Source organism: Giraffa tippelskirchi, chromosome X (genome assembly GCF_054371585.1).
Source record: "Giraffa tippelskirchi isolate mGirTip1 chromosome X, T2T-mGirTip1v1.2.pri, whole genome shotgun sequence".
NCBI classification, from domain to species: Eukaryota; Metazoa; Chordata; class Mammalia; order Artiodactyla; family Giraffidae; genus Giraffa; species Giraffa tippelskirchi.
Genome location: NC_137289.1, coordinates 142,484,646 through 142,510,585, shown reverse-complemented (window position 1 = coordinate 142,510,585; position 25,940 = coordinate 142,484,646). Strand labels below are relative to the sequence as shown.

Here is a 25,940-nt window from a genome sequence, read left to right as displayed (position 1 = left end):
TTGATAGCATGTCCCTAGCTTTAAATTAAATAAGATGTGGAGCACCTCTTTAGAAATATGAAGCACAGGTTAGATCACTTGTGAGATTCCCTTCTCCTGACTTTTCATGTAAAGAGAGTCATAAGCAGCCTTAGAGAATTGGAGGGTCTCCAAAAAGGACCACAGGAAGTAGGTGAGCTGAGAAGACCTTGCTGGGTGTTCAGTAACAAATGATAATGCCACATATCCAATCAGTTTTGTATCTATCTGACCCTTGCAGTGGGAAATCTGCCTCTCCTTTCCACAAAATGCATAGATTTTATATGGCTTTTAAAACTATATGACAAGAGAATGTGTTATTTCTCATAAATGCTCATTCACCCATTCATTCTACAAACTGAGCATTTACTAAGGGCATGCCGGACTGGATGAAGCACTAGCTGAAATCAAGATTGCCAGGAGAAATATCAATAACCTCAGATATACAGATGACACCACCCTTATGGCAGAAAGTGAAGAGGAACTAAAGAGCCTCTTGATGTAAGTGAAAGAGGAAAGTAAAAAAGCTGGCTTAAAACTCAACATTCAGAAAACAATGATCATGGCATCTGGTCCCATCACTTCATAGCAAATAGATGGGGAAACAATGGAAATAGTGACAGACTATTTTTGGGGGCTCCAAAATCACTGCAGATGGTGACTGCAGCCATGAAATTAAAAGACCCTTGCTCCTTGGAAGAAAAGTTATATTAAAGAAAAGCATATTTAAAAAAGCAATTAAAAAAGAAAAGCATATTAAAAAGCAGAGACATTACTTGGCCCACAAAGGTCCCATCTAGTCAAAGATATGGTTTTTCCAGTAGTCATGTATGGATGTGACAGTTGAACCATAAAGAAAGCTGAGCACCAAAGAATTGATGCTTTTGAACCGTGGTGTTGGAAAAGACTCTTGAGAGTCCCTTGGACTGCAAGGAGATCCAACCAGTCAATCCTAGAGGAGGTCAGTCCTGAATGTTCATTGGAAGGACTGATGCTGAAGCTGAAGCTCTAATACTTTGGCCACCTGATGCGAAGAGCTGACTCATTGGAAAAGACCCTGATGCTGGGAAAGAGTGAAGGCAGGAGCAGAAGGGGGCGACAGAGGATGAGATGGGTGGATGGCATCACCCACTCGATGGACATGAGTTGGAGCAAGCTCTGGGTTGGTGATGGACATGAAGGGCTGGCATGCTGCAGTCCATGGAGTTGCAGAGTCGAACACCACTGAGCAACTGAACTGAACTGAACTGAACTGATAGCCTTCAGAGCACAACAAAATTCATCCTTGTGCTCAAAGCACCATAACCTTAAAAGGAGAAAAAGACACAGATAAATTTACACACCAGGTGAATACAGAGATAGGATCAGTGACTGAAGGAGGGGGTATTTGAAAAAGCAACATTCCTTGTGGACATTGAGAATTCACTAAGGTGATATTTGAATTGGATCTGGAAGGAAAAGAAAAGGTTTGCCAGGTAAAGGAAGCTGCATGTCCAGGGACTCATTAGAGATTCACTTTGGTTAATCAATCTACAGGATGAAGGTTCTTGGTGGGAAACAGAAATTTAAAAGTAGGTCTGGCCTTGGATTTGGCAATATATTCTTAGTTATGACACCAAAAACACAAACGACGAAAGAAAAAATAGATTAATTGGACTTCGTCAAAATTGAGAACTTCTGTGCAGCAAATGGCACTATAAAGAAAGTGAAAAGACAGGACCTCCCTGGTGGCACAGTGGTAAAGAATCTGCCTGCCAATGCAGGGAACATGGGTTCGATCTCTGGTCCAGAAATATTCGACATGTCACAGGGCAACTAAGCCTGTGTGCCACAACTGAGCCCATGTTCCAGAGCCCACAATGAGATACCCTGCACCACAATGAAGAGTAGCCACTGCTCATCACAACTAGAGAAAGTCCGTGCACAGCAGCAAAGACCCAACACAGACAAAACTTTTAAAAAAAAATGAAGAAAGTGAAAGACAACTTACAGAATGGGAGAAAATATTTGCAAATCATGTATCTGATAAGGGTCTCACATCCAGAATATATAGAGAACTCTTAAAACACAGCAACAAAAAAAGATAAATCTATGTGTAAATGGGCAAAGGACTTGAAGAGACATTTCTTCAAGAAAGATGTACAAAAAGCCAATAAGCACATGAAAAAATGCTCAATGGCATTAATCATTAAGGAAATGCAAGTCAAAACCAAAATGAGATACCACTTCACATGTACTAGAATGGCTATAATAAAAAAAAATATACAGAAAATAACAGGTATTGACAATGATGTAGAGATATTAGAACTGTCATACTGATATAGGAAATAGATGGGCTCCACGTTGCATGCATGCTCAGTTGCTTCAGGCATGTCTGACTCTGTGAGACCCTATGGACTGTAGTCCGCCAGGCTCCTCTGTCCAGGGGATTCTCCAAGGCAAGAATACTGGAGTGGGTTGCCATGCCCTCCTCCAGGGGATCTTCTGACCCAGGGATGGAACATATGGCGTCTCCTGCATCACAGGCGGATTTTTTACCTCTGAGCCACCTGGAAAGCCCTGTCTTTTCACTTTCTTTATAGTGCCATTTCCTGCTGGGCTCCAGGTTAGACATTTACAACCAGCCTCCTGTTTGCATTTCCTGAGGCAAGGGATAGGTGGACTTCAACTGAGGCTTTTACAATCAGCCTCCTACTTGCTCTCCAAAATGGAAGTAACAACAGAAACAGGGTAAATAGCTAGAGTGTGTCTCTTGTAAACACCTTAAGGTAATAGTCACAGCAAGGACAAAGAGGGGCAAAATCCTGTTTGAGTAAAGGATTAAGGGATCTCTGCTGCCCCGTTCTTTTGGAACAAGGAAGACACTACACATGTGCAGAAAGGCTCTTTGTGGGTCAAAAGTCAAGAGATAACTTGAAGCCATAATGAGTCTTGCTTATCTCAGAAGCCTTCACTTTGACATCCATCTTGGCTGAGGGGTGCATGCACATCCCAGGGGAGGGTCCCAGGGTAGGTGGGGTGTGGAAAAAGAAACCAGATAACTGGTCTGAAGGAAGACAAAAACCAGGAAGAACTACCCAATATAAATGACTTAACCGTCTCTTCACTGCACTCCTCCTCACTAAGGGGGACGCCCAGACCCTTTCTCTCCTGGTGTGCATCTCTGCCTTGCTTCTATCTCAACTAAACAAACTGTTTCTCTAAGTGCTCTCCCACTTGCTGTTGTGCTATATCTCTAATAGTAAACTTTGTACCTGCATTTACAGTTTCTGCCTCCATGATAAATGCATTTTTCACTGGGGGCAAAGATCCAGGGAAAATTAGTTTCTACCCTCTAGCCTTTGCTGGTCTGGTGGCTAGGATTCCTGGTTCTCAACCAGGCTACCCAGGTTCAATTCCTGGGCAGGGAATTAAGATCTCACCCCACGCCACTGCTTGCTGCTGCCTGGCTGAGATCAATATCTCCCTGAGGGGAATGTAAAACAATGTAGCCCCTATGGTAGTTACTCAAGAAATTAAACACAGAGTTATGATACAACCTAGCAATTCTACTCCCAGGTATTAATATATACCCAAAAGAACTGAGAGCAGGTATTCAAATAAAATCTTGTACACAAATATTTATAGCAACACTATTCATAATCCCCCAAGTCTAGAAACAACTGAAATGTTCATTCACTAATATATGGATAAACAAAATGTAGTATATCTATACGGGGTTTCCCTGATAGCTCAGCTGGTAAAAAAAAATCTGCCTGCAACGCAGGAGACCCTGGTTTGATTCCTGGGTCAGGAAGCTCCCCTGAAGAAGGGATGGGCTACCCACTCCAGTATTCACAGGCTTCCCTGGTGGCTCAGACAGTAAAGAACCCACCTGCAATGCAGGAGACCTGGGTTCGATCCCTGGGTTGGGAAGATCCCCTGGAGGAGGGCATGACAACCCACTCCAGTATTCTTGCCTGGAGAATCCCCATGGACAGAGGAGCCTGGCAGGCTACAGTCCATAGGGTCGCAAAGAGTTGGACATGACTGAGTGACGAAGCACAGCACAGCACAGTATATCTGTACAATGAATACAATTAAACAGACATAAAATATATGTATTGTTACAGAGGTAATCTTGAAACGTTTTAAAGACTAACATAGCAGTTTAGTATTTGTGGAAGAGTCTAGATAATTGTAAATAAATTACAGAAGGGGGGAGTGGTGACAGGGAGGTCAGTTGCAGATGATTCCAGAGATGATGAGGGTCTGGATTAAGGCATGGCAGAAAAAGTAAAAAGGCTAACATGACATAAGCTTTTGAAACAGAATGGGGAGCAGTTCATGATTGGGTACAGGTGAGAGATCAGAAGGAGTTGGGGACACAGTGCTGGTAGAAGAAGATGGTATTGTTACCCAGGTTAAGTGATAACACCAGGAACAGGTTTGAAGGGAGTCCTGGTACTTAAGCCTTCACAGACTGGGGGAAGGTGTGTAGACAATGGATTAGCAGCATGATTATGACATCTGGGCAAAGACTGCACTTTGAGAATTGCTAAGAAACAATTGCCTCCTTTGACGAGGCCCAAGGAAGGTAAGTCTATTCTTGGTTCATGTATCTCTTCACTTTTCTGAATAGTGACCATAGGTTTTATAGAATCGGCAGTAACAGTCTCAGAAACTCTAAAAGTAAATCCTGATTGTGGTGAAGGTGAAAGGGAAGTGTCCAAAAGACATTATTTTCTTGACATAAGAAAAAAATGAAGTAGGGTAGGGAGCCTGGGCAAGGAAGTCATCTGGAGTCATTCTGTCCAAGGCATTCAAGAGAAGGTGAGTGCCTGAAAAAAGGGGTAGAAAGTCAGCAGTAGGTGTGGAAAGCAAAAATTGGTATTGAAAGGGTTTTCTGAGATAGGATTTAGTGAATGCTAGAGAGAAAAACTATGACAGACTGGGGGGAATGAGTGGAGGGTGATGATGGGTGGATAGTGGATACATGGGGAATAGACATGAAACAGGTTTCAGACAGCTACAATCCTTGCTGGTAAGGACAGGCATATACTTCCTTAAAGAATGAGCTTCCTATAAAAAGAGTGAAGAAGGGGGTACTCTAAAGGTGTGTATAGTATAAACATAATGGCTAACCCTGGGTGGGGGTGAATAAATAGAGCACAATGGGGGAAGTCTAATCATAACATGAGAAAAGTACCATTTTTGATGGAACTGTCTCAGTGCATGGAGGAGACACATGGCTAACCAGAGAGAACATAGGATGCCCTCTTTGCCCAAGCATAGGCCTGCATTTCCATTACTAAAGTATTGGAATCGTGGCCACAGGCACTTGGCAGTGGCCCTCAGACTTCTTCTGTGTTCTTTACAGTAGCATTTGCAGAATGTCTGCCTACTATAGGAATGTGTGATACTCAACAAAAGCAAACTGGCAGCTCCACAAACCTCCCCATTCTTTCATGAAAAATGCCAGCTAAGTCTTCTGGCTGATCCAGGAAAAATCTGTGATTAAATGCAACGTCCTTTACCAGAAAACATCAACACCAGACTCAATAAACTCTTTCAAGATCAAATATTTTTGTGGTTCACAATTATTGAAATAGTCAATTTGTCTGCCCATACCAGACTTGCTTCCTTCCAATTCGTTCTCTAAAACTTAGCCAGGAAGATATATTTTAAATTAATTTTGAGCTTTCACTTACTTTAAGCCTTTAAATGGTTCCTTGGAATAAAGTCGAATTCAAACCTGGCTTGCAGGGCAGGCAGCAATCTAGCACTGGGCTACCCTTCTGACATCTCTTTAGATTACCCTCTCCTCTGAATACTTGTATTTCAGACAGTAGTCTAAACCAAGTTTGGAAAGGTAGGCTGGTGTTATATTGCTTTGTAGTCTGTAAGCCACATTAGAAGTCCCACTCCTTGACTTCAAAAGTCCAAAGCCTTTATCCTATGATACAATCCCACTCCTAAGTATCTACTCAACATATGTTGTAGTTCACCAAAGCCCTGCACAAGGATGTTCACAGCAGCACTATGCATGTAACAGCTCCAAATGGCAAACAACCCATATCACCCAGATAAGCATGAATAAAAGTGGTCTCTTTTTAAAAGAGAATACTCCACAGCCATGAGAAAGAAGTAACTACAGCTACATACAACAACAGGAATGGACCTCACAAACATAAAACTGGGAGGAAACACAGGTACAGAAGAAAGAGCACAGGCTATATTACTCTAAGTATACAAAGTACAAAAACAATCAAAACTAAACTATGGTATTATGAGTCAAGACCAGATTACCCTTGCAGAGAGAGGGCAGGTTACTTTCTGGAATGGGACAGGGAGGGGGGTGGGCAGAGCAAGGAGAGGTACTCCTCAGAGGCAGGGAGTACTGTTTGCTGAGCTGAGTGATAGTTGCATGAGTGTTCACTTTGTGAAACTTTGTCAAGGCACACACAGGATCTGTGTACTTTTTCTGTCTTATCACAACAGTTTATACTTTTGAAAAATTCTCTGCCTTCATATTTCACATCTCTTCTTTCTGCCTAAATAACTTGCTCTTCCAACTTTCAAAATCACTTCTTCCAGAAGCCCTTTCCTGAATTCTTCTTAACTAACCCTGCGTATGTTCAAAGTCCCACTGTTGTTCACTTATCTTAACAACTCTCCACATTTAATTACAATTACTTGTTGAATCAAGTTTTTGCAAATTGGCTTCCTATCTCTTTTCAGGCACATTGTGAAAGTGCACACCGTTTAATAGAGGGCATGTAAAGGGAGTAAGATTTAATAATACTCTCCCGAAGGTAGACTGTCAGCCCTAACGCAGCACAAAAGACAGAAAGGATGAACTAGTGCTCTACTGCTTTGTAACAAATTACCACACGTTTAGCAGCTTAAAACAACACACATTTATTCTCTCAGAGTTTTTGTGCATCACAAGTCCAGGTACAGTTTAGCCAGGTCCTCTGCTCTGGGGTCTCACGATCAAGGCATAAATCAATGTGTCACCAGGGATGTATTTCTCCCAGTAGACCCAGGATCTTCTCCCAAGCTTACACAGCTGTTGGGTGAATTTAGTCCCTTGCCACTGCAGGACTGAGATCTCTACTTTCTTGCTGACTGTCATCCAAGGGCCACTTTCTCTCTACTCCTAAAGCCCACCAACCTTCCCTGTCACAGACTCTCTAGCCAAAATCTCAACAGGGTAGCTTCCTCAAGGCCAGGAAGAGAGAGTCTCTGGTTTTATTAGGCTAAGAGGGACTCAGACAATGCAAAAGAATTTTGCAAATAAAATCTCATCTCCTTGACCATATAACACAAGCTAATCAAGGTAGTGACATCTCATTACCTCTGTCATATTCTTTTGGCTAGAAGAAAGTCCTAGCTTCTGCCCACATCCCAGGGGAGGGTATGATACAAAGGCATAACTCACGAGGGGTTACCTTAGAATCTGGTCTACCACCGTAGGGTAATATTTGGAGACTAAGGACCATCTTACTAGCCATGAAACTGCACAACGTAGATGAGGGAACCAGCCTCCAAGATAGTACCTATAATCAGATCCTTCTATAAACCCCTCCCATGATGCAATGTTACCAAAATGCCAGTCCGTGCGCCCAATGCCCAGAGAGACCAAACAATACCAAAACATCAGAATTCAGAGCACAGAAGGTTTACTACAGGGCCCTGGAAAGTGATGAGTGGCTCATGCCTTAAAAACCCCAACCCCCTAAAAGCTTTCAGCGGAGCCCTTTTCTAGGAAAGGGGAGGGAGGGGCAAACGTCTTGGTGTCAAATTCTTTGTTCTTGAGGTCAGGTGACAAAGTTCCTGCAAACCTTCACCAAACAAGTATTATTCTCTGACAAGGGGCAAGGTCGCAAGGCTCAACATTCACCCCCAGAGCTCCAAGTCCTGGCTGAGAGGAGCAGGTCCCTGCGCTGGCCGGTCACCCTGCCCCAAAGCATTGACCCAGCACCCAGGCTAGGTCCTCCCAACCAGTGCCAGGCCTGGCTGAGGAGACAGATCTCAGTTGGCGGTGCCTCAGGGCTGGGTCCCCAGATCCCACCTAGCCATCCTCACTGAGGGAGCCAGGCACCCAGGGCCCAGCCAGCCCTCAGGCTCCTCAGGCCATCGAAATTGGGGTGTGGGGGGTTAGGTCCCACAGTCTGTGACCCATGCAGATGGCCGCTGCCATTAGGTTGCACAGACAGGGGTGGGGAAGAAGGTCACCACCACCTCAAGGCCTGGGCCTGGCCAGTGGGCAGCACTGGCCAGGGCTCTGGAGCCCTCCAGGACACAGCCCCCAGCCTGTCCCCTGGGCCCCCCAGCCCTTTGAGCTCACCCGCCGGCTGGAGGACAGGTGAGCTAACCGCCCCCTCAGAGGGCCAGGCTCCGCCTCTTACCTCAGTCTCCACCTGCGGACTGCAACTCCCCCGACCATTGGCCACAAACAGTCATTCGGTGACAGCTGCTCGCTTGGGGGAGGGGCCCAATGCGGTACTGACCAATGGCTGAGCAGGACCACTACTGGTTGCTCAGTGACAGTTGCTGGCTTGGGGTAGAAGCCCACTGAGGCACTGACCAATGGCTGAACAACCATTAAGGGTCTCGTGGTAACTGTTGCCTCCTAATGCTATACCGGCTGACTGGTGCACAGCATTGGCCACTTGCTAAGGGCTGTGCACCTCAGCACTCTATTACAGTATCTGCTGCTAGGTACCTTCAGCCGTGTCTGACTCTGCGACCCCATGGACTGTAGCCCACCAGGTTCCTCTGTCCATGAAATTCTCCAGGCAAGAATACTGGAGTGAGTTGCCATTTCCTCCTCCAAGGGATCTTCCCGACCCAGGGATCGAACCCAGGTCTCCTGTGGTTTCTGCACTGCAAGCAGATTCTTTATCCTTGAGCCACCAGGGAAGCCCTAATTAAAGTATCAGAGTTGGTCTATGTCACCAACAGAAATTGACAGAAATGATGACATGTAACTTTTGAGGCTAGATCAAAACAGACAATGTATTTTCCACCTTTCTGACACTCATTCTCAGGAAGGCTGGCCATCATGCCATTGTTGTTGTTTAGTCAGTAAATCCTGTCCAACTCTGTGGGACCTCAGTCCATGGGATTCTCCAGGCAAGCATACTGGAGTGGGTAGCCATTCCCTTCTCCAAGGGATTTTCCCAACCCAAGGATCAAACCTGGGTCTCCTGCATTGAAAGCAGATTCTTTACCATCTGAGCCACCAGGAAACCCTTGGTAACCATGCTATGAGGATACTAAAAAAGCCCTGGAGAGAGACATAGCAAAGAAAGCGAGACCTACTGCCAAAAAGGCTGTCAGATGCAAAAAAGACTGCCAGAAATTTGAATTTCTGATAAACAATGAATAATAATTTGAGTATGTTCTAAATATTATTTGTAACACACTTATACTACAAAATTATTTGTGGTTTATCTGAAATTCAAATGTAACTGTTTTGTTTTTGTGTTTGTTTTCCACAATCTGCTAACTCAACCTGCCAACAGCCATGTGAGTGAAACAAATTCCTCTGCCAAGCTTCAATCAAATCTTCATCTCACTGCAGCCATAGCTGACATCTTGATTGCAACCTTGGGAAAGACTGTGAACCAGAATCTCCTGCCTAAGCTGCTCCTGAATTCCTGACCCACAGAAACTGAGATCATACATGCTTGCTATTTTAAACCACTAAGGGTAGGGAGTTCTTTGTTACACAGTAAATAATGACTAACACAATAGATAACTGTCTACCCATTATCTTGTCCAGTCAGCCTGTATCTCTAATGAGACAAAAACCAAGAATGGTTCCATCATATAAGAAGCAAACACCTTCTCTAGTTGAAAAGTAAGAAGACAGCTCAGAAATGACAGCTGAGCTCGTCATTTATTAATGAAATGCCTCAGTATCTTTTTGACTGAATTAAATCTGTCAAACAGGACCTCTTGGTTAGAGTAGTCAGAAAGCATTTTTTGTTGTTCCTGCTTACTGAAGTTGGCAACAGCAGCTTCAACATAACAAAGCCTGACAGCTTGATTCAACCCCAAAATGCTGATGACTGGCAAGTAATGTCTGTTGTAAATATGAGGTCCTGCTAGTCCTCAAGCAAAGATGGGAACGGCAAATGCACATTAGACAACTGAGAGAGCCACCAGGATCCAACCGGCCACTGGAGGAATGGAAAGATGTTTAAAAACGATTAACACGTTAGTAAACACATAGCTGGAGAGAAAGGAGGAAACGGGGAACCAAAGGATTTTAAGAGCCATGGTTCTCATCTGGGATGATTTTGCCCTCCAGTGAACACCTGGCAATTTCTGGAGACAATTTTAGTTGCCAAAATGGGGGCCAGAGGTGGTGGAAGCTACCAGCATGTAGTGAGAAGAGCCCTGGGACTCTTTTAACCATCCTACAGTGCATAGGACAGTCCACTCCCACATCAAAGAATTATCTGACCCCAAATGTCATCAGTGCCAAGGCTGACATATCCTGCTCAAGAGAAATAGAAATGAACAATTTGTTATACTGACAAGTCAGATTGCTATATTCTCTGGTACTCAGAAAATCTCTACTTTGTTTGGTTGGGACTGACAGGCACTTAGTGCTACACTTAAAATAAAATGCCTTTCCATGAAGAAAAAGGAAATTTCTCCTTTGAAAACATTTTGCTCATTGATCTACTCTATACTCTTTCATTTATTCATTCTATCATCATTCATATACTCATACATTTATTTGTTCATTCAATAAATTTTTGAGGTGCTTTGGGAAAAACTAATGTAAGAGAATTCACTTAACCATTAAATAAATTAGTCAGCACCTATATGTAATGTGGCAAATGAATCAAATTTGTGTCCTTCCCTCAAAAAACATCAAATTTCAAGTTAATACTAAATGAAAACAGAATAGAAAACAAGAAAAATAAAGCAAAATCCTGCTGACTTAACAATCAAAACTTTTTGTAATTCCAATAAGAGGTAATTTTATTCAGGCAAACATTTAAAGAGCAGTTGTCACAAGTCTATAAGCTAGGCAAAGACAGCATCATTGGGCTTCTGTGTGATGCTAGCTGCTCATGACTATTTTCATTGATTCACTTTCAATTTTCTTTAACCTTATACAGCATATAGCAATTTACAAAGAGGTTATTTTTAAAAGGTGTTTTAAAAAACAGCAGTCAAGTGAAACCCACTTCAATGATGACTGAAGAGCTAGCTCTAGGACATACACACGCCTTACACAAAACTTCAGCTCAGAGGAAAGTCTCAACAAACATTTCAAGTTAGGGAAGGCAAGGGTCGTGAGTGCTCTGAATATACTTCTTATGAAAGGTGAAGTATCATAATAGTGCTATTCGAATCAGAAAATGAGAGGCTCTGGGAGTCTTGGAAGAGATTTCAAAGGCAAGAAAGGTGTAGTCATAAAGCAGTCTGGCTGACATGAAGGATGTGGGAAGGAATAAGAGAAAGAGATATCTGTGGAAAGGCCATGACCACAATTTAGAGGATACTCAACACTCAGTAAGATCCTCACATCTAAACAAAGGCATGGAGGGAGGGAGGGAAAATCTATCTTATATTGCTCAGTATTACTTCAACACAAACTATCTTTATATCACCTCACACCTACTAGAAGGGTTACTACCAAAAAGGTGACAAGTGTTGGCAAGGGTGTGAAGAAAAGGGAACCCTCCTACACTGTTGGTGGGAATGTGAGTTTGCAGTCACTATGGAGAACAGTATGGAGGTTGCTCTAAAACCTAAAAATAAAACCACTATATGATCCAGAAACCACAATATTTATCCAAAGGAAATGAAATCTGTATCTTCAGATATCTGAACTGCCATGTTCAGTGCAGCACCATTCACAATAGCCAAGATATGGAAGCAACCAAACTGTTTGTTAACCAATTAATGAAGAAAGAAAAATGTGTTATATAAACACAATGCATTAATATCATCTAGCCATAAAAAGATGATGCACTCAATATGCCAGCAAATTTGGAAAACTCAGCAGTGGCCACAGGACTGGAAAAGGTCAGTTTTCATTCCAATTCCAAAGAAAGGCAATGTCAAAGAATGTTCAAACTACCGCACAATTGCACTCAACTCACACACTAGCAAACTGAAGTCGCTCAGTCGTGTCCGACTCTTTGTGACCCCATGGATTTGAGCCTAACAGGCTCCTCCGTCCATGGAATTTTCCAGGCAAGAATACTGGAGTGGGTTGCCATTTCCTTCTCCAGGAGATCTTCCCAACCCAGGGATTGAACCTGGGTCTCCTGCATTGTAGGCAGACGCTTTACCATCTGAGCCACCAGGGAAGTCACACTAGCAAAGTAGTGCTCAAAATTCTCCAAGCCAGGCTTCAACAGTATGTGAACCGAGAACTTCCAGATGTTTAAGCTGGATTTAGAAAAGGCAGAGGAAGCAGAGATGGGTCATAGGAAAAGCCAGAGAGTTCCAGAAAAACATCTACTTCTGTTCTATTGACTATGCCAAAGCCTTTTACTGTGTGGATCACAACAAACTGTGGGAAATTCTTCAAGAGACAGAAATACCAGACCACCTGACCCGCCTCCGGAGAAATCTGTATGCAGGTCAAGAAGCAACAGTTAGAACCGGACATGGAACACCGGGCTGGTTCCAAATTGAGAAAGGAGTATGTCAAGGCTGTATATTGTCACCCTCCTTATTTAACTTAACTGCAGAATACATCATGTGAAATGACAGGTTGGATGAAGCACTAGCTGAAATCAAGATTGCAAGGAGAAATATCAATAACCTCAGACATGCAGATGACACCACCCTTATGGCAGAAAGCAAAGAAGAACTAAAGAGCCTCTTGATGAAAGTGAAAGAGGAGAGTGAAAAACCTGGCTTAAAACTCAACATTCAAAAAACTAAAATCATGGCATCTGGTCCCATCACTTCATGGCAAATAAATGGGGAAACAATGGAAACAGTGAGAGACTTTATTTTGGGGGGCTCCAAAATCACTGCAGATGGTGACTGCAGCCATGAAATCAAAAGACTCTTGCCCCTTGGAAGAAAAGCTATGACCAACATAGCATATTAAAAAGCAGAGATATTACTTTACCAACAAAGGTCTGTCTAGTCAAAGCTATGTTTTTTCCAGCAGTCATGTATAGATGTGAGAGTTGGACCATAAAGAAAGCTGAGTGCCAAAGAATTGATGCTTTTGAAATGTGGTGTTGGAGAAGACTCTTGAGAGTCCTTTGGACTGAAAGGAGATCCAACCAGTCAATCCTAGAGGAGATCCGTCCTGAATGTTCATTGGAAGGACTGATGCTGATGCTGAAGCTCCAATACTTTGGCCCCTGATGCAAAGAACTGACTCATTGGAAAAGACCCTGATGCTGGGAAAGAGTGAAGGCAGGAGCAGAAGGGGACGACAGAGGATGAGATGGTTGGATGGCATCACCGACTCAATGGACATGAGTCTGAGCAAGCTCCAGGAGGTGGTGATGGACAGGGAAGCCTGGCGTGCTGCAGTCCGTGGGGTTGCAAAGAGTTGGACATGCTGAGTGACTGAACTGAACTGAGCCATAAAAAAGAAGGAAATTCTACTATTTGTGACAACATGGATGAACCTGGAGCACATTATGCTTAGTGAAATAAGCCAGATGCGGAAAGAAAAATACTGTATATTCCCTGGTGACAAAGTGGCAAAGAACCTGCCTGCCAATGCAGGAGACACAGAAGACAGGGGTTCAATCCCTGGGTCAGGGAGATCCCCTAGATAAGGAAATGGAAACCCACTCTAGTATTTTTGCCTGGGAAATCCCATTGACAAAGGAGCCTGGTGGGCTGCAGTCCATGTGGTCCCAAAAGAGTCGGACACGACTCAGCAACTAAACAACAAGTAACCAGATTAAAACAGTTACTCATAAGAAAACATCAAAGTAGAGCTGTGGGTAGTGATGGTCGTTAGCAAGAGATGGAGGTGTTTATTTGTAGGCATGCCACTGTGAACCTAATAAGAATTTGGAGCAAAATGGGGCTTGCTAACACAAGGGCTGAAGACCTGCCATCTGGACCAGAATGGGTAGGCTTTTGGGCAGTCATGGGGATGAAGCTAGGGGAAGAGGCTGGAATAAGAAGTAGAAAGAGGAAGAAAGGCAGGAGTCCTAGGTACTCATGTGAGGTTCATCTGGGTAGTTAGAAGATGCTTACGGGGAGTCGTCAGAGATGCTGGCCCCATCTACTGCTCTCTGCAGATATTTCTGCCTTCCCACAGGTAAGAATAGGTTGTTTCAGAAACCTTGCCAGGCATTTCTGTGTCTAAAAGCAGGTTTACCAAAATAAAAGCAATCATTATAATGCTGAAATATTTAAAGGTTTACAAACCTAAATCCCCAAAATTCAAAAGCCTCTCTTAAATGAAGGTCTGGTGTAGTATAAATTAGCTGGTTTTTCCCAGGGGTCTACCTGGTAGGGCACCTGCTGGGATCAGTTTCTCAGCAGTTACCTATCATCACTTTGGGAAAGCTTGAAAACAGCAAATTATTTTTCTAGGATGAGAAAGTAATGACTTTGTACCTGTTCAAATTCCTGAGATTACAATTTGCAACACTCAATATTTTTTTCAATTCTATCTGCTCCTAATAGAGATATAAATATTCAACGGTGAAAACTGAATTAAGGGGATAATTACTGGATTAGGGTAAAGTTGCAATTATAGTAATTTGATGATTTCAATTACTCTGGCTTTCTCTTTGACAAGTATGACTGAAACAAGTTGAAATTGGAATCCATAGGTCATATAAAGATAAGATTACTAGACAACATTTGGTATGGAAATATTCACTCCTAGATATGCCTCATTAGAATCACAGTCAGAAAACACTGTCAATCTTTCCTTCTAAATAAGAAATTGGCAATGCTGTCTGACCCAATAACATTCATTCTATTCCTCTTGTCCCAAATAAAATGTTATCAAGGAAACAATCAATCATTATCCAATATCACACTCTGTCAATGGCTACTTCTCAAATACTGGATGGAGCAAGGCAGTCTCCACTCAAATCCTGGCTCCTTCAGAGACTCGAGATATGATATATGTGAGCTCTCTGGTCTCTGAGATCCAGATGTTGCTTGAAGCATGGCTCCTCAAATTCTTGAATTTGAAATATGTGAGTTTCTTCCCCTTTACTTTCTCCAATGTTAAAAACCAAGCAAAGTGAAACAGCAGCAACCAAAACACCAAAATGATGCACGAAAATTGCATTGTTTAAAGAGAAAAAGGAGGAAAATATTTCCAGAATTAAAAAAGTCCTGCTGTTATTCAACCTGCATGGTTTCCGAAATTGAAATCAACTCTGCACAGTTCCTAGGAATTTCTTTCATACAGTGGTTCTCAACCACAAGTGATTTCGCTCCCTAGGGGACATTTGGCAATCTGTGGTGACATTCTGGGTTGTCATAACTTGAGGGAGGTCTACTCGGATGTACTGGGTAGATGTCGAGGATGCTGATAAATATCTCACAGTGCATGGCATGGCCCCCGCCCCCTGCATTACAAAGAATTATCCAGTCCAAATGTCAGTAGAGGTTGGGAAGTTCTGCTTAACTCAATTACAAATGATGCATCCTTGAGGATGGTGTTTAAGCGGACTAAATAGAGAAGCTCTTCATTCATTCCATGTGTTTCAGAAGAGAAACTAATTCAAGATTATGGCTGAGAGAGTACGAGTTGCCAGACACTGGCAAAATAGGACAACTTCAGATTTGACATGTGCGGAAGATCTCTTATGTGCTAGCTTCCTAGATATATTTTTTTAAATGACTTTATTTATTTTTGGCTGTACTGGGTCTTCATTGCTGCCTGCAAGCTTTTCTCTAGTTACAGAGAGCAGGTGCTACTCTCTACTTGCACGGGCTTCTCATTGCAATGGCTTATTTTGTTGCAGAGCACGGGATCTGGGAACAAGGGATTCAGTAGTTGCAGCAAGTGGGCTCAGTAGTTGCAGCTCCCGGGCTCCAGAGCACAGGCTCAATAGTTGTGGCACACGGGCTTGTCTGCCCTCCACATGCGGGATCTTCCCAGACCAGGGATCGAACATGTGTCTCCTGCATTGGCAGGTGGATTCATTACCACTGAGTCACCAGGGAAGCCCTCCTAGATATCTTTTTTAATCTGCAGAGTAATCCTCCGAGGTATATAGAACTACACTCATTTAAAGAAGCCCAATCTAAGAGACTAAGAGAAGTTTAAACATGACCAAAGTCTCTTGGTTGGGTAGGGAGCCAAGATTCACTTGCAGGGCTTACTTCCCATGGTATTAGGAAGTAGAAGGTGGTACCCGCCACACAGCAGCACATGCTGGAGGAAATGATGTGACAGAAACTGAGATCCCTCATACCTCTTCTGCACACCCTTCCCTAGCTCCGGCACGATTCTGCTTGTAATAGATGTACCTGTGACTTTGTTTAGAAGACTTCCTTAGATGCCAAGAGTCACTTGGCCTGCCCACATGGAAAGCCCACAGTACCTGGGATTCTACTTGGCCCTGAGCAGCCCTCAGCCAGTAACTCAGGCCCCTCAAAGTACAGAAGTCTAGCTCCTGCTCTCAGGGCAAGGCAAAGGCTGAGAAGTAACGCCTACCCCAGAGCTCCCCCATGGGATCAGGCTGGAGTACCCTCTATGGGAGCTCACCTACTCTCCCACTCTTCCCCATCCTGTGCGCCCCATCCCCTCACTCTTTTCTCCTGAGAGGACTTCCTTAAGATATCACTTGCACACAAATCCTTGTCTCCAAGTCTGCTGCCAGGGGCACCTACTGCATAAGAAGAGATAGTGTGGAGGCCAGGGAGGTTGGGGATGCTTCTCAAAGTAAAAGGACATTGAACTGGAGGATCGTGGGAGCTAAGCTCAGTAAGATAGGTGGCAGCCTGGACCAACTAAGGAATCTGCATGCAGCCTGTGAGCAATGGAAAACTATCCTCAATTTTCTTTTTTAGTAAGGTTGAGCATTCTCCATGAAATGGAATCCGCTACATTAATAAACCTTAGCTGATACTAAAAGTAAGTTATTGGATCTTTTCCAAGTGTATTAGCAAGTAATGGGGAACTTGCAAGTACAGCAAAATGTAATAAAGGAAAATGAAAAATTCTTACAAAGTGAAACACTTCTCTCTATAACAATTTAAGTTTCTAACATGTAAGGAAAACTATTGACACTTGGTCTCTCAGAAAAGTATGGTCATTTTTTGTTTGCTTTACTATTGACTATTCCCTACCTGCCTACTACGTGCCCAGCATTCAATAAGATTAGTTAAGAAGTAAATCTTAAGGTTAAACACTGAAATCATTTTCTGGGTGTTTAAAGTCTATGTGCTATACATATAACAAGAAGAGAGACATTACAACATTAAATCTCAGTCTGAGGCCTAAAAAGTAAGTTATTACCAATAATTGGATAGAAATATGTCTAAACTTTTTAAATGCCTAAAATATTCTGAAATAATTGATTTTGATGTAACATAGAAGGTTAGATTTTAGTGTATACTTGATAGTGTTACAATTCAATTATAGTAGAACATGTATTGCCCAGATTCATTGGTCAGCAAGCTTTTACTGTAAAGAGTTAGATAATAATTATTTGAGGTTTTGTAGGTCAGATGGTTTCTGTCACAATTATTCAACATGGCTCTGCAGTACAAAAGTAGCTGTAGATAATACAAAACTTAATGAGTGTAACCATGTTCCAATAAAACTTTACACTGAAATGTGATTTTCATGTAATTCTCATATGTCACAAAATGTTTTGATTTTTTAAACCACTTAAAAACACGAAAATCATTCACAGCTCACGAGCAGGCTACAGAAAAACAGGCAGTGGGGTGGGTTTGGTTCAACAAACTAGGGTCCTAGTTTTGGGTTTCCCCAAAGTAGGGCTAAGGCAAAGGTTTGGGGATGCAGGTAGTTTATTGGGGAGGTGACCCCAGGAAATGGGAGTGAAGGAGTATGAAGAGAGAGAAAGACTGGAAAAGAGAAACAGCCAACAAAGGATGCAGAATCGTATCCGTTACTGAGGGCAGCTGGACTCAATGCCACCGGGGACTGTCTGAGAAACCAGTAGAATGTGCTCAGACATTCCCCTCTAAAGGATGGGGGGCTCCGGATGGCAGTGCCAAACTGAAAGCATGGAGAACAAAAACCTCATATGCCTAAGCTTTCGCCTTGAGGCACAGATTAAAATCAAAGACTTTTTGTAACATGCTTTAAAACATTTTCTCTCTTAGAGCAATAAAAATAAAATACCCAAAAATCTAACTCTGACTTTGAGTCTGACCACATTCAAGTTTGCCTGCTGAATCACAGAAGCAGTTGGATTCATAGCCCTGCCATGTCTTTGATGTGAGTGAAGACAGTGCTCTGGAAAGAGTGCAATTTTAGCAATTTGAATGGAAATATCTAGAACACTTTGACGAATACTCTGAATCCCCAATTGCCTGTGAAGTGCTTCCCACTGGGCCTTGTGAGTCTGCAGAGCAGTTCTCCTACCCTTACTTAGAGAAACTCTTACTACCTTGCCTGAGTGTGTGCCTTCATAGAACAAATTAATATTTTGTAGCCCACCAATTATTATCAGTCAGTCAGTAACCATAATCAGAGTTCAGCATGCCCTGGGAGAGAAGCTGAGGATAGCATCAAACTTAAGAGAAGGTTTAGAGAATGGAAGACCTTTAGGAATTTGTTAAATTATAGCAGTGAAAATCAGAGGGATATTTTTGGGAACAAATCTTGAGGATATTGAACCCAAAGGAAAGAATATATAAAAGAAGAATAAAAAAGAATGTAATGCACAATAAAAAACAATACATATTTCAGGATGGGTATGCTGGGGCATAACTAGAGGAGTTATTGACTACTATTCTGGAGTAGTCAGGCACTTGCTTGTTCACTGTTCAGCTGTTTGCAGCAGCTGCAAATGCCCGTGGATACAGATGTGCTACATTGGCAATACATGAGTGGGTCAGTATGAGTTTCCTATCGCTGCTGTAAGAAACTACTACAAACTCGGTGGCTTTTAAAAACACAAATCTATTCCCTTACAACTGTGGAGGTCAGAAGTCTGAAATGGGTCTTCTTGGGCTAAGATCAAAGTGTCCTCTGGAGCCTTCAGATGAGTGCTCCCAAATCAATACCCTCTCTTGGATCCAACCTTTTTGCTCTCTCCTCCTGAATCCAGCACTCTCAAGCTCCAGTACCATAGTTCTCTTCTGGATCCTAACACCATATGTTGGCTGGCTCCTGCAGCAACTTTGGGACACAGTCTCCTTTCTCCCTTGGAAGGTCAGTGCTTCTGGCAAGGCTGTGCTGTGACATCACCCCAATTTCTCTCCTAACTGGCTGCAGGATGTAAAAGCATTCTATCCCTGTTTGCCACCTTTGAAAGTTTTAACAATCCCACCTTCCAAATTCTATTTTAGAGTGAGCTTCCTCAGATCATTTCTGGCACCAGATCTTAGGTTGTGGGAGTGCTCTTGGGAACACACGTAAAGGTATGAGGAAAGCAGGTGTGGGCACAAACAGAAGTTAACTGCAGTGTTTTCACAACGTTGGCCTTAGGCAAGCATATGTGAAGCAATCTGAAACTGAGACGGTCCCTTAAAGGGTCCTGCCTTGAGGCAAGGGGGCCAGGGATTCCTACTGCATCAGCTAATCAACGGCTGTGGCTGTCCCTGAGGAAGGGCTGTAACCTTGTGATGTGGCTCTCTTCAGAGAAGGGCACTTCCCAAAAAGGGACTTCAGCACCCCGCAGATGAGGGAATTGGTGCTTCAGTTCCCAAGGAAACCTGGGTGATGGATAGCATCTACTACTGGGCAATGTTAAACAATAACAACAACAAATCAAATCAAAAGTTCTTAAAAGCATTGCCCCAGCAGCTTTGACATGTTGAGAGGACTTTTCCTGGCCCCACAGTGGAAACTGTGGGGTCTTGGACCTAACATCTAACAGTGGTGGGGTCTGGCCCTTCTCCTTGTCATTGGTTGCCAAGAATGGAACCTGACAAATCAAAGGACCTCCCCCAAAGGAAAGGAACCATTTTAAACTCCCATTTGTGCTAATGCCTGTTTCATCTAGTCTCTCTCAGGCCCTTGTGGCAAGGGAAGGGAGCTGAGGAAAAGTGTACCTTGAATGAGCCTTACCATGTCCCTGGTAAGAAAGTGAGGACAAGGAGCTCCATAATTAGTAGGCAGGCAGCAGACTTGGGTAAAATTGTCCAAGAAGCAGCCACATAATCTATTATCGGGCCTCTACTGGCATCAAGTTCACGACCACCTGAGAACACCATGAGTTCAGCCTTGCCCCGGCTGCTAACTCCTTAGTGCCAAGTTCTCCATGTTTGTGACACCAGAAGGCCTTGTCTCGAATCCAATGATAATATATTTCATAGGTAATGGATCTAGAGCCCAGTGAGTTGAATGATGAGAAAGGTCAGCATGCAAAATGCTGCACTGAAGAAAATGGGTCAGAGGCAAAATGGGGGTTATGATTCTGAAGAGAAGTAACTTATATATGGCCTTGGTCACTATATGGTGAGTTTCTTGGGAGAACATGCCTCCCTGGGCTGGGAGCTCCATTAGGGGGAGTCAGAGAATTAAATGCAAGGACGTGAGAGGAATGAAAACCTCCATTTCTTTCAGCATTTAAAGTATTCTCTCATCAGTGCCCTCTGACACTCCTTCAGTTCTTGCTTTCTTCATGAAAAGTCATTTAAAACATATCTGAAACAGGACTTCCCTAGTGGTACAGTGGATAGGAATCTGCCTGCCAATTCAGGGGACACGGGTTCGATCCCTGATCCAGGAAGATTCCAAATGCCATGGAGCAACTAAGCCCTCTAGCCAAAACTACTGAGCCTGTGTGCCACAACTACTGAAGCCTGTGGACCTAGAGCCTGTACTCCACAACAAGAGAAGCCACTGCAGTGAGAAGCCCTTGCACTGCAATGAAGAGGAGCCCCTGCTCACCACAACTAGAGAAAGCCCATGTACAGCAACAAAGACTTGGTGCAACCAGAAATAAATAAAGCATATATGATGTACACTCATGTCCACAGCAACATTATTCAGAACAGCTAAAATGTGGACTCAATTCATGTATCCATTGACAGAGGAATGGATATACACATTATGGAATATTATTCAGCCTGTAAAAGGAAGGAATTCTGCAATATGCAGGAACATGGATGAACCTGGAGAATACTATGCTAAGTGTAATAAGCCAGTCACAGAAACATAAATATTGTAAGATTCCATTTATACAAGGTACATAAAGTAGTCAAAGCAATAACAGTAGAAAGTATAATAGTGATTGCCCAAAGCTGGGGGGAGGGGAGAATATGGGATTATTGTTTAATGGGTATAGTTTCACCTTTTACAAGATGTTAAGAATTACAGGGGCAGGTGGTAGTGATGGTTGCACAACAACATGAATGCATTCAATACCATAGATCTGTGCACTTAAAAGTGATTAAGATGGTAAATTTTATGCTGCATGTATTTTACTATAATATTCAAACATAAAGCATATATGAAGCCAAGAACAGAGAAAAAGCAAAGACAAATCGATAAATTAAAAATAAAAGAAAGTTAATTTGTTCATTTTAAAGCTTTTTTAAAATAAATCCACTCAAAATAAATAACAGGAAGGATAAATAAATGAAATAGATGAGACTTTAAATGAGGAAGTCAAGAATAAGACAGGAGAAAATAAAAAGACAAAACAAAAATAGTAATAAGTAAAAAACCAATTTAAAGATGGAGAAGGCAATGGCACCCCACTCCAGTACTCTTGCCTGGAAAATCCCATGGACAGAGGAGCCTGGTAGGCTACAGTCTATGGGGTCGCTAAGAGTCAGACACGACTGAGCAACTTCACTTTCACTTTTCCCTTTCATGCATTGGAGAACGAAATGGCAACCCACTCCAGTATTCTTGCCTGGAGAATCCCAGGGATGGCAGACCCTGGTGGGCTGCAGTCTATGGGGTCACACAGAGTCAGACACAACTGAAGCGACTTAGCAGCAGCAGCAGCAATTTAGAGAAAATGGAAGATTAATATGAATAACAAACTGAGATCCAGTGAGAAAAGCAACAAAAACTGAAGGTGGTATGGTTAAAATAAATCTTCAAATTTTTTGGTTAAAAGGTGAGGTTAAGGATTAGTAGAAAAAAAGGGGAAATCTGGCTGGATTGTGTCAGAGGTGAAGTTCCAGGTGAAGTCCCAGGGCTGGAGTTGCATTTGGCTGGAATAGCAGGAGTATGCCCCACATAGACTGAGATCCCAAGAGGCTAGTATCAGGCAAGGTCCATGCCAGGTATTTTAATAGAAAAGATTTAATCTAGAGAACCGACTGAATGTTGTCAGAGAAACCATAAGAGAAAGGTAGGAAACTAAAGCAGCAACCTGTCCCTATAGAAGAGGTTAGAGTTATTGGAATTTAAAGGTTTGGAGTCCCACGGAATTGGAACCCAGACCTGGGGGCATGGCTGGAAGGGGCGGGCACTGTCCAGCTGGTCCTGATACCTCTGAGGGGTCCAAACGGGCCTACTACTAGGAGTGTGGCAAGTACTGAAACAAACTGCCACTGTCATACTGAAGAACCACTGCTGTGGTGACTAACTGACAGGAACAAAAGTGGACAGGAAAAAACAGGTGCCTTCTCCTCCCAACTTTGAAGTCTCCCTCTAATGCCCCCTACTGGCAGAGCCTGGCAAAGGTTTGCAAAGTCTCATTCCCAGCATAACAAAACACAGCACGGTCCAGTCTGGTTGTCGCTAGAAACAAGCAGCTATTTAAGTTTCAGTTTAAATCATGAAAATTAGGTGAAATTAAAAATTCAGTTTCTCAGTTGCACTAGCTGCATTTAGAGTGTTCAAGAGTCACGTGTGGCTAGTGGCTACCGTGTTGTAGGAGATGGTGAGGCCCTAAATCACCTAAGAAGGAACGCAATTCATCTGGATTAGTTTCACTTCCTATGTTGTATCTTCAGACCCAGAGGAACGATCCATACTGTAGCAAAGGCACTCTTTCTTCAAACAAATAATGGTATTATGTCATTTAAAAAGAACTTTTCTTCAATACGATGATGGTAGTGGTAGGGCAGTGGCAATATTTTATTAAGCATTTACATTTAAGAGCCAGGTCCTGTGCAAAGTATTTCGGTTTCAGGATTTCATTTAATAGCACAACACTAACAGCTGAGTACTTTTTTGATCCCATCTTACAGACATAGAGCCTGGAATTTAGAGTGGGTAAGGAACTTGTCAAAGCCACACAGTTGACGGCCAAACCCTTGACTTAATCTCTGGAATATATTGTCTCAGGCTATAAAGTTGTCACAAGGAGACTTTATTTGCTTGCCATTGTTTGGTAGAACATTATTTCCTCAGAAAAAAATTAATTGGGCCAAGAAAACCAACAATTAATAGTGGTGCTTAATAACATAAGGAATTATGACAATGAAAGTAATTTTACTTTAATAAAATTCACTCCTAGCAGACTTGCAACAACCCAGTGGGGAGAAATAAAGGCTCTTTCTGGTTTTATGTTGAGTAACCACACTCCATCAGATTCAGTGTTTAGAAATATCTTGGATTGAATCATACACCTTTCAACTGGGTTTCCCTAGTGGCTCAGATGGTAAAGAATCTGCCTGCAATGTGGGAAACCCAGGTTTGATCCCTGGTTCAGCAAGATCCCCCAGAGAAGGGAATGATTTGTTTGCAAGATGATTGCTTAATTTATGAATAGAGATTAAACCTCCTTGTGTCATCATTTTCTATTGTGTTAATGACACAGTTATCTAAGTTATGTTAATCAGAGGCCACATGATCAAAACATGATTGGGTCAGTCATTAGCTTTGTGATATTAAATAGCTATGCAGTTCCTCTAAGCCTTAGTTTCCTTATCTCATACGGATATTGTGAGGATTAAATTAGGTCATAGATACATGTAAACAATGTTGAACATTCTTAGACATGCGTAATAGTGCTATTGTTAATGGATGTCAAGTGGTCCTGTAACAGAAGGCAAAAGAGACAGAAAAAAATATTTCTTGTCTTTCAAGCATGTCTACAGGTATTTGTTCACTCAGCAAATGTTTGTCAAATGCCTACTATGTGCCATACACTATTCCAGGTTCTTCGGACATATCAACAAACATATCAGACAAAAATCTATGCCATTATGGGACTAACATTATATCTAGTTAGCATCCATTTTATAAAAGACATTACCCCATTTGTCACAAATATAAATAGGAATCCTCCCTGTCTTTACAAATTCTATATTCTATTACGTTAAAAAGCATGCAGAACATCCTCTAAAAGGAACATTTATGAACATATGAAGTATTCCTTGCAACAGGAATTAAACATGTAGTGGGATATGAGAGTTGGACTATAAATAAAGCTGAGTGCCGAAGAATTGATGCTTTTGAACTGTGGTGTTGGAGAAGACTCTTGTGAGTCCCTTGGACTGCAAGGAGATGCAACCAGTCCATCCTAAAGGAAATCAGTCCTGAATATTCATTGGAAGGACTGATGCTGAAGCTGAGGTGCCAATATTTGGGCCACCTGATGCGAAGAACTGACTAATTGGAAAAGACCCTGATGCTGGGAAAGAGTGAAGGCAGGAGGAGAAAGGGGACGATAGAGGATGAGATGGTTGGATGGCATCACCAACTCAATGGACATGAGTTTGAGCAAGCTCAGGGAGTTGGTAATGGACAGGGAAGCCTGGTGTGCTGCAGTCCATGGGGTCAGACATGAAGGAGCGACAACTAACTAGGGAAAGATGCTAATTTAGGTATCAGAAAATCTAGGTTCTAGTCCTCTCTCTGCTTCTAGCTTCTTGTATTATCAATTATACTCTGTGAATTTCAGTTTTTCTCACCTGCCAAAATGGGAGTAGGTATTATCAGAAATAAAGTTATTTCTACATGTCTACTATAGTCATACTAGCAAGATGCCACATTTATAAAGAGTAGAAAAATATAGTTTTTCATAGTTAATATCATAATCAGAGGCACTGTTGTTGTTGTTTCTTAGTCGCTAGTTGTGTCTGACTCTTTGCAACTACATGGACTGTAGCCCGTCAGGCTCCTCTGTCCATGGGATTTTCCAGGCAAGAATACTGGAGTAGGTTGCCATTTCCTTCTCCAGGGGATCTTCCAAACCCAGGGATCAAACCTGCATCTCCTGCATTGCAGCCAGATTCTTTACCACTGAGCCATCTGAGAAGTTCAAATCAGAGGCACTACTATCATCCATAACTTGAGATGTAACCTTTTAGGGGATTGCTTAGTTTCTCTACTGAAGATTGAAAAAGCAGCTGTTTGGATAGTCCCCAAAGCAGACTTCGAGACAAAGAGATCATGTCAGCAGAGTGTTGGTGATTTGTTTGAGGGAATCCCAAGAAGTTATAGTAAGAGAAAAGAACAGTGAGACAGGGGAGAAAGTCAGCGTCTAGGTGTATTAATGAAGTTGCTGTTGTAGCAATTGGGACTTAGTCTTAAAAAGACTTTTGAGAAAAGATGGAATACCTGCCAGAACAGTCCATCAAAATGAGAGGAGTCTGGTGCATTTTTTTACTGGGTCCTGTCCCTGACTGATTGAGGACTGCCCTAAGGGTACCAACAGCTTCACCTTCTGAGCCCAGCAGCTTCCACAGCTTCAGCTCTGATAAGGCCATGAGACAGAAAGCAAGGTGTATTTCAGGTGTGACGCTGCTATGGGTTGAACTGTGTTCCCCCCAAAACTCTGCATGTTGGAATTCTAACTCTCAGCACCTCAGAAGGTGACATTATTTGAATACAGATTCTTCACAGAGATTAAATTAAAATGAGGTTATTAGGATACACCCGAATACAACATGACTGG

At 42.6% G+C, this 25,940-nt stretch overlaps 1 protein-coding gene and 1 non-coding gene across 2 annotated transcripts in view; both read right to left on the bottom strand.

The window, feature by feature from the left end:
• Positions 1-25,940, bottom strand: part of LOC145536274 (uncharacterized) — a 401,900-nt gene that overhangs the window by 342,431 nt on the left and 33,529 nt on the right. The window lies entirely within an intron of this gene.
• TRNAC-ACA (transfer RNA cysteine (anticodon ACA)) lies at positions 12,273-12,344 on the bottom strand. Its single transcript has one exon. It is a non-coding gene; the product is annotated as a tRNA-Cys (tRNA).